This window comes from Dama dama, chromosome 5 (genome assembly GCF_033118175.1).
Source record: "Dama dama isolate Ldn47 chromosome 5, ASM3311817v1, whole genome shotgun sequence".
NCBI classification, from domain to species: Eukaryota; Metazoa; Chordata; class Mammalia; order Artiodactyla; family Cervidae; genus Dama; species Dama dama.
In genome coordinates this window covers 14,601,010-14,611,074 of record NC_083685.1, presented here as the reverse complement: position 1 = coordinate 14,611,074, position 10,065 = coordinate 14,601,010, and the positions used below count along the sequence as shown (strand labels likewise).

The window sequence follows — 10,065 nt, the reverse complement described above, 5'->3', positions numbered from 1 at the left end:
TTGTAAGGTTATAGTGTATTGAAAATGAAAATTAAGGAGTAGTAGAGGAGTACTAGAGGACTTTAAAAGAAATAAGAGAAAAAGAAAAATAGAAAATAGAAGAGAAAAAGGAAAGAAAAAAAAGAAAAAAAAAAGAAAAAAATTTTTGTTTGTTTGTTTGTTTTTTGTTTTTTTCCCCCTAATTAAAAAATCGCAAAAGTCTATGGAAATGAAAGTTAAGGAGTAATGGGGGAGCAATAGGGGATTTTAAAGGAAAATAAAAGAGAGAAAAAAGAAAAAAAAAAAAAAGAGAGAAAAAAGTAAAATTATATCTAGGAGTTTCTCTGGAGCTGTTGCGGTCAGTGTGGGTTCGGCTCAGTTTCAGATAGTTCCTCGTTCCAGCTTACGCTTCTCGATATCTACAGGCTCCTCCGGTGTAGACAATGTTTCCTAGAGGGATTTTAATCTGTTGCACCAGTCCCTTCTGAAGCGGTTCCCTGTGTTTATTTGGCTTCTGTTTGCCGGTCTCTTCAGAGCCTCATTTCCGCCCTGACACAGGCGGGCGGAGGTGGACTCTTATTCAGGTAGCTAGTTCCGTCGCTCTGCGGGGAGGGGCTGGGGCTGCCGGGAGGGGCTGACGCTGCTCTCTCCGTCTGCGCCGCTCAGGCTCCCGGCTGTTCTATATGGAGCGCGCCCCGCGCTGCGCGAGGTTCCAGCCCTCGGGTGTTCCACATAAGCACGGAAGGAAAAGCTGCGCCCGCTCTCAGTGCCTTCCCCGTCAGAGCGGTCCAGGCAGCCAGGGGCTTGGTGGGCGCACTCTCCCCAGGTGTGGCGCGCCCACTCCCCTCCGCGGACCCAGTCTCAGTTTCCGCTGGCGCCAGTCGGGTGCGCGCGCCTTCTGCCCTCCGCGTCCCCAGCCCCAGTCCCGCCCGCGCCGGTCGGATGCCTGCGCCCTGTGTCTCGCCGCGACCTTCCCCTCCCCCCTGCCTCCTGCCTCCGGCGGGGCTGGGCCGGTCCGCAGCCTGCGAGCTCTTCTCTGGACCCTCTCGGTCTCTTTGTTCTGCGAACGGCCGGCAGTGTGTTCCTGCCGGTTAATTTACTCTCTCTCTTTTGGTCTCCCACAGTTCATGTTGGCAACTCACAGAAGCTCCCTCCGATTGTCCTCGGGGCACTCAGGCCCGGACCCTACCCCAAGCAATGCCGCCTAAGAGCTCCCGGGACGGATCTCCGTCCTTAGCTCTTTTGTCTCACTTTTTATCTTTTATATTTTGTCCTACCTCCTTTCGAAGACAATGGGCTGCTTTTCTGGGCGCCTGATGACCTCAGCTAGCGATCAGAAGTTGTTTTGCGAAGTTTGCTCTGCGTTCAGTTATTCTTTTGATGAATTTGTAGGAGAGAAAGTGGTCTCCCCGTCCTACTCCTCCGCCATCTTGGCTCCTCCTCCTATGACTGATGTTGTTGTTGTATATGTTGTTCAGTCTCTAAGCCATCTCTGACTCTTTGCACCTCATGGACTTCAGCACGCCAGTCTTCCCTGCCCTTCACTATCTCCCAGAGTTTGTTCAAATTCATGTCCATTGAACCAGTGATGCTATCTAACCATCTCATCCTCTGTGTCCCCCTTCTCCTATTTCCTTCAGTCTTTCCCAGCATCAGGGTCTTTTCCAATGAGTTGGCTCTTTGCATCAAGTGGTCAAAGTATTGGAGCTTCAGCTTCAGCATCAGTCCTTCGAATGAATATTTAGGATTGATTTCCTTTAGGATTGACTGGTTTGATTTCCTTGCAGTCCAAGGGACTCTCAAGAGTTTTCTCCAGCACCACAATTCAAAAGCATCAATTCTTCAGCACTCAGCCTTTTTTATGGTCCAACTCTCACACCTGTACATGACAACTGGAAAAACCATGGCTTTGACTTGATGGACCTTTGTGGGCAAAATGATGTTTCTGCTCTTTAATACAGTGTCTAGGTCTGTCATAGCTTTCCTACCAAGGAGCAAGCATCTTTCAATTTCATGGTTGAAGTCACTGTCCACAGTGATTTTGGAGTCCAAGAAAATAAAATCTGTTTCCACATTTCCCCCTTCTATTTGCCATGAAGTGATGGGACTGGATGTCATGATCTTAGTTTTTTGAATGTTGAGTTTTAAGACAGTTTTTTCACTCTCCTCTTTCACCCTCATCAAGAGGCTCTTTAGTTCCTCCTCACTTTCTTCCATTAGAGTGGTATCATTTGCATATCTGAGGTTGTTGATATTTCTCCCAGCAATCTGGATTCCAGCTTGTGATTCATCCATTGCAGCATTTCACATGATGTACTCTGTATATAAGTTAAATATGCAGGGTGACAATATACAATCTTGACGTACTCCTTTCTTGATTTGGATCCGGTCTGTTGTTCCATGTGCAGTTCTAACTGTTGTTTCTTGACCTGTATACAGGAGACAGGTGACGTGGTCTGGTATTCCCATCTCTTTAAGAATTTTCCACAGTTTGTGGTGATTCACAGAGTCAAAGGCTTTAGCATAGACAATGAAGCAGAAGTAGGTTTTTTTCCTGGAATTCCTTTGCTTTCTCTGTGATCCAATGAATGTTGGCAATTTGATTTGGTTCCTCTGCCTGGTGAGAGAATACCACGTGACCATGGAGGCAGAAATTGGAGTAATGTAGCTGCAAGCCAAGTAATGTCAAGGATTAGCAGGCATCATCAGAAACTAGGTTGAGGCAAAGAAGGATTCTACCCAGAGTCTCTGTGGCCCTGTTGACATGTATCCTAGGTCTGCATCCGTAGGCTTCTGTGAATATTTGGAACTTAAAGCTTTCTTTTGATGATGAATACCAGTGATTTGGCTCACTCTCATATACAAACACTCTACATCCATCCATCTATCCATTTATTCATCTGTCTATACATACATTCATTTATTTCTCCGTCTGTCCATCCATCCACCTATTTATATATCATTCATCCATCCCTCCATCCTTTCATCCATCTATCTATCCATTATCCATCCATCCTCTCTCTCCACAGATTTTTATTGAGTGCTTTCTCAGTTCTGGTGCCACAGTAATGAATAAGACAAGTAGTTCTTTGCCCTCATGGAACTCATCATTAGTGGGGAAGACAGACATTAAGCTAACAGTTATTTAGACACAAGTGTGATGAGCTCTGTAAAGGACAGATATAGTACCTGTGAGAGCAGAGAATGGGGGATCATGGAAGACTTCATTGCAAAGGTGACATCGAAGCTGAGGCCAGAAGGCTGGGTCTGGATTGGCCAGAGGAAACATGGGCAGGAAGGGCCGCCCACCACAAAGAACAGGTGTGCATAGTTTGAGATTGGAAAGCATTTGGTGCTTGTAAAGAAGTAAAAGAAAGTCAGCATAGCTGGTGGAGGGAGGGTGGGGATATGGCTGAATAACTGGCTGAGCCAGTATCCATGAGTGTGTGCTAGGGACCAATGGGTCAGCAGGGAAGCCCCACACTACATTAGGAGTAGGAATTACTTCCAGCCCATCCACGTGGCTCACTTCGAAGTCAGCTCCCTTCATTTGCTAAGGAATGGGCACAACAACATCCACTTCATAAAAGAGGTGAGCAATAACACAATACTCTGGAAATGCCTCAAGGCGCCTAGGACAAAACAAAACAATTACATAAATCCATTCATTTTTTGCCATTATTAAAATCTCACAAGTTAGTAACACACACAGTAAAAACAAACGAAATGGCTATGCTTAGCATTTACCTGGCTCCAGTATTTCTCGGAGACTAAAATATGGCTTTTAGAGGCTTGTCTCATTTATCCTAGAACCGGGACTATGAAAGTGATAAAAGGTGGAACATTACAAATGAGGCAACAAAGAAGTTGAGAGGTTAAGTCACCTGCCAAGGTCACACCGCAAGATGGAGAAAGAGGCTGAGGAAGAAGACAGGCTTCCTGCCTCTTGGTCCACTGCCAGACCCGTGACAGCCAGAGCAGGGAGGAATCGCTTCTCTCCATAATTGGGAATACTACTGAGAGCTAATTTCTCCCCACTAGATCCTCAGAGTGAAGAGCACTTGACCTGGAGTCTTGTTAGGGGGGCGGTCTGTCATGCAGACTGAAAACAATCAGCTAGCCTCATACTTCCATTTCTCTTTGGCTGCTCCTGTCCAGAGAGAGAGAGAGAGAGAGTGCACGAACCCCAATCAAGGCTGTAAGAGCTGGGCTGCAACACATCCACGGAGGGCCGTCAATACTTGGGTTTTACCAACACCCAGATTCCGAGTCGACAGCTCAGTGCCTCTTCATTGATTTAACTATCATTTCAGGTCCATAGCTCACAGCTAGAAACCAGCCTACATGAAACCTCACATTATGGTGCTTCTCTTCTTGAGGACACTACATTCCATTAGGAAAACCAAACAATTAGAGATGGGCTTGACAGATGAGCCTGGTGTTATTACCTCACTACACAATTACAGGGCCATCCTCTTAGAGGGGGACACCCCAGTACACATGTAGGATTTGGTCTACGAGATGGGCAGAATGTGGGGGAAGGTTAGGAGTTTGGAACTGGCATATACATACTTCTATATATAAACTATATAATCACCAAAGACCTACTGGATAGCACAGGGAGCTACTCAGTGTTCTGTGACAACCTCTATGGGAAAAGAATTGGAAAAAGATTAGATATATGTACAAGTGTAGCTGAGTCACTTTGTTGTACACCTGAAACTAACACAACATTGTAGATCAGCTATACTCCAATGTAAAATAAAAAAAAAAAAAGAATATGCCCAGGCACCCAACCCTCTAGTGGTCATCCAAGTTTACTCTCAGAAATCCTCAGGGAATTGCACTTCAGAGAGAGACCTTTCTTCTGACCTAATTTCAGAGTCCAAACAATGAAAATTAATTACTGCACAAGTATTGATTAAGTGCCTACTACATCTAGATCCTGGGCTAGACAGCAGGGACATATAAAGGCTTTATGCTGAGGTGTGGTCTGAATGCTCTCAGCACCCCACTCAACATACTGCTCTGGGTGTTCCCTGCCCGTTTCATCCAGGCTGGTCCTGGAGATGAAGCCTGTTTGTTATCTGTGGTCTAGGAGTTCAGAGAGTGGCCAAGCAAGGCTCTTTGATAAGGCAGAATGGGCTGGGCTTTGAAGGATGGGCAGAGTAGAGTTGGGAGAGGTTGGGGTGTCTGGTAAGACAGTATTTTGAGACAGGCCAGTTCCCATCCCTTTCCATCTTCCATCCGTGGACATCTTAGCTGATCCAGGACACTGGTGAGGTCACGTAAGGGCAGGCTTGTAGACATCTGCTTTGCAGACACACAACAGAGCACACACATGGAGCGTGCGCGCACACACACACAGAATCTGTCTATTCTAGGCATGCTCATTATCAGCTAACTTTAATCATCTTTAACGCTTGCATCTCAAATACCAAATACTTTAGTGTGTGCTGTCTATGAACACATACCAAAAATAGTTCTGGGTAGATAAATACATTGTGCCAAGAAGCTGGTTGATTGCAGTGTGAGTCACGTGAAGTCACTGCCTCTTGGATCCCTTCAGTGCAGCCGAGGCAGAACCTTAACACAGGATATCAATAAATAACTAATGTGAACTGTCTCCTGGCCCCAGCCAGAGATGTAGGCAGCTCACGATCCCCGGTGGGAAAGCCAAGATGCTCTGTCCCTAGGCCTTTGACAGGATGTGTCTGCCTGAGGGTCGGACCTTGTGGCTGAAACTCTCTGCTTCCTGCACCCACCTCACCCCCCAGGATGCAGCAGCTCTTGCAATGAGGTATGCAGTGGCTGCAGACCTGCATCATTTAAGGAGTTGATGAGCATCAGTGAAAAGGAAAAGTTGACAGTGCCTTCCTGTCATCTGCCTCTTTCCTTCCTCATTCCCAAGTACCTGATGCTGGCTACTGACTTATTTATCATAATGAGAATAAAAAGATTAAAAAGAAGAAGAAGAAGAATTACAGGAGTGTGCAGCCTTGTCTCCCACCCACCCACAACCCACAAGAGGAAGGACCCAGTATCATCTTGTAGTGGGTTGAGTGACGGCCCCCTGCAAAATGTATGTCCGTATTCTGACCCCACAGAACCTGTGAATGTGACCTTATTTAGAAAAAGCATCTTTGCAGATGTGATTAAATTAAGGAATTTTAAATGAGACCATCCCGGATTCATCTGGGTTTGTCCTAAATCCAATGACAAGCGTTCCCATGAGACACACAGAGGAGAGATCCACAGGGGCAGGAAGTGAAGCTGTGGGGGCACCAGGAGCTAGAAGAGACAAGGAACAAAAATCTCCCTGGAGCCTCTGGAGGGAGCATAGCCTTACTGCCACCTTGATTTTGGACTTCTGGCCTACAGAATTGTGAGAGAGTAAATTTTTATTGTTTTAAGCCATGAAGTTTATAGCAATTTGTTTTGGCAGCCCTAGAAAACTCATATGCATTTCTTGTTGCATTAATGGAAAAGTGGGCCAAGTTGGAAAAAAAAAAAAAAAAAAGAACGGGGAAGCCAATAGGATTTAAATAACAGGTTGCATTTATGGGGCACTTACATGCCAGGTTCCTGCTCAAATCAGAGTGGCAGAACTGTGTTTGTAATCAGCAAAGTGAGCCCCAGCACTCATGCTTTTAACCAGCTACCCTGTACTTCTAGAAAAGAATGGATGCTGTATTTGGAAAGAGAGATGGGGGAGGAAATGAAAAGTTAGAGCTGAAGGAGAGTTGGGGAGAATTTGAGAGTGACTTGGGGGCCAGATGCCATTAAGGAGAAATACCAAAGTTCCGAAGTTTTGCTTTACATTATAAATCAGATTTTTTTGGATGTTTCCTGAAAATTCTGGTAAAGATTTAATTTTTTTTTTATATGACATAGTGCTGAGATTTGCACTTTACCTGCGTTTTACACAGGTTACTTTATACAAAAAATTATTTATTTATTTATTTTGGCTGCTCTGGGTCTTCATTGCTGCACGCAGGCTTCTCTAGTTGTGGCGAGCAAGGGCTAACCTCTAGCTGCGGTGCACGGGCTTCTCATTGCGGTAGCTTCTCTTGTTGCAGAGCACTGCTCTAGAGCATGGGCTCAATAGTTGTGGCACATGGGCTTCGCTGCCCCGTGGCATGTGGGATCTTCAGGGATCCAACCTGTGTTTCATGCATTGGCAGGTGGATTCTTAACCACCGGACTACCAGGTCAGCCTCTAAACAGGTTACTTCTTCTTTTTTTTTTTTTTTTAAACTTATTTGACATGTATTCCTTGTGCTCTGGCTTATCTGCCAAACTCTGCACACTCGGTGCTAGGCAGACCTGCAGATAAGTGAGAACCAGACCCTGCCCTGGGAGCTTAGTTTATGAGGTTGGTAGGGCCCAGCAGATGAAGGTCCTTGAGTCTGGATGTCATTCTGTGGGCAGTGGGAGTTTTTAGGTAGGGACAAAGTTGAGAGAGTGAGGACTGGCTCTGTGCTCCCCAGGCTGCTGGGAATCTCTGCACCCTCTGACTTCTAGCGGCTGGTGACTAAGTAGGTAAACTGATAAACTTACCGGACTACTGAGGATGAAAGAGTTTCCGCATTAAGGTAACACCATCAGATTTTAAAAGTTTTTTTTTGTTGTTCTTTTCCCCTCTAGGCTTTTTTAGTATGGGGTGGGGAGAGAATAGGAAATGGAGTGATGCTGATTGACTTTTTTCAAATCTTATCACTTTGATGGCCCCTACTGAACCCTGTTGTAGGTTTGGTCCTGGCTTTCAGAAAATAGTTGCTTTGACAATACAGCTGAAACCAGTTTCTGTTCATCTTTGAGAATACGGCAGAGACACATCTGAGGTGATGGTATAGCTCTCCAGCTAATCGAATTCAGACCATGATCAGAAATTAACCTTGAAAGCCCTTGGAGAGACGTTCCACTGGAGGCGGTTGTGATTTCTCGCCGTCAGCCCAACACAGCTGGGTTTCTCCGGTTTTGGAGAAGGTTGTTGATTGCTCAGCTGAGCACCAGATGAAGCTGGCCAAATTTTAGAGGCTGTCTTACATGAAAACAGCAGATATTTATGCGCTGGACTCATGCTGAGGACTGAGAGGTGCTCAGGGCTGATACTGCATGCACCCCAGAGATGAAAGGCAGGTGAACCCTTGCCTTAGCGTTTACAGGTATTTTGGTCTATCTTTTCTCTCGTTATCATGCTATTGTTATTATTACTATTCTGCAGAGTCCCATAGTTGAATGAATGTACGGAACATAACTGCATACATTGTAGGACCAGACTGTAGCGTAAATTTTTCTTAAAAGTTCTTGCCTTTCACTATGAGAGTTATCCTTTCTCAGAATAAAATTTGGCCAGCTCAGCTGTCCGTGTGGCTCTGCTGACGGATCACAGTCTTCCAGCCAAGTTGGGTCTTGTCCACAGTGATCTGGAAGCCAATTTTCTGAATAAATCACAAAATCGCTGCAGAGTTGGTATATTTACCCCGAAACTCATCTTCTATTGCTGTGCACACAGAAGAGTTGTGAATGTACTTTGCATTTTACAATATTTTATACAGCGTGGCATTTCCCGAAGCATGGGAAGAGGGGAGATCGCAGACCAAAGGGGCAGTTTTAGGGATCCTGAGGGATAATGAGGTGCAGGGAGGGCAGGTGAATCCCATTAACTACGAAAGACAAGTCAACTAGAAAAGATGTGAGGAGCCTCTTCTCGGCAGACCCAAGAAAGAGCGACTCAATAAAAACACACAGCTGGGAGGCACCTCCAGGCGGGGTCTGCAGCAAGTTGCCAGGCCAGGGACCTCAAGGGCCCAGGCAGCCCTTTTGCAATTAACTATCTGTGCCCAGGGACAGCCTGACATTCCAGTGGACTTGGGGTTACTTCTCATATTGTCGTTTAACCTTCCCAGAGCTCAGGTCTCTGCTGTGTGGCCTTCAGCTCCTGGGTTCACCTCTCTGCCTGTTTTCTGACCTACAATATGGGGGTAATAATAATTTGTGGGGATTACATGAATTATTGCACACGCAAAGCGTTTTCCAAGTTCCTGGCACATGGCACATAACTTGCTTTGTTAGCTACCAGTCCTGTTAGTGCGCCTGTTTAGAACCTGTGATCCTACCTACAAGCTTTCATATACTGAGCACTGACTACGTGCCTGACAGCACTGAGCACCTTACATGATTTTAATTCTCACAACAGCTTCAGGAGGAAGCAATTACAAGTCCCATTGACCCTTGAACAACACGGATCCACTTACATGCAGATTTTTTTCAGTAAATACTATGGTCCTACATGACCTGTGGCCAGTTGAATCCTCCATGTGGAACCGCGGATATGAGGGCCACCTAGAGAGTTATATTGGGGTTGTTTTGATTGTGCAGGAGTCCATGCCACTAACCCATGTGCTATTCAGGGGGCTGGAGGAAGACAGGACATTGGCCAGGGTCCCCTCAGTTGGTGAAACCTGGATTCAGAGTCAAGGCTGACCACATCCAGAGATCTGGTTTTTTACTACTACATCAAAGAGTACATAGGAGTGATTTTATGTGCCACGTAGGTGACATTTTTACTTATAAGAGTTACATATCTATTCTATTTAAATTTTCCTTTTGAAATAAGCATTCAGCATTCACTTCGGTACCACAGATTCCCAAATTGGAACATACAGAGAAAATTAAACAGTCCCTGAGAAAAGATGACATGCAAATACGTGAAGCATTTCATGTTTTTACAGTGTTATATGTTCATTATATCTAAATGAATGAATGAGGTAAACTTATTTAGCATCACTATTCACAATAGCCTAAAGGTAGCAACAGCTCAAATATCCATCAACAGATGAATGAATAGACAAAATGTGATAGATGCAAACAACAGAGTATTACCCAGTCATTAAAAAGGAATGACGAACTGACGCAGGCTACAACATAGATGAACCTCGAAGACATGATGCTGAGTGAAAGGAACCAGACACAAAAGATCACGTATTGTCTGGTTCTGTTTATATGAAATGCCCAGAACTGGCAAATCCACATGGACAGAAAGCAGATGAATGGTTATGAGAGGTTAAGAGGAGGTGGATA

At 45.2% G+C, this 10,065-nt stretch overlaps 1 non-coding gene across 1 annotated transcript; it reads left to right on the top strand.

Moving 5' to 3' along the window:
- The first annotated feature begins 9,607 nt into the window (after positions 1-9,607).
- LOC133058124 (U6 spliceosomal RNA) lies at positions 9,608-9,712 on the top strand. The gene has a single exon (XR_009693238.1). It is a non-coding gene; the product is annotated as a U6 spliceosomal RNA (small nuclear RNA).
- Positions 9,713-10,065: the final 353 nt, after the last annotated feature.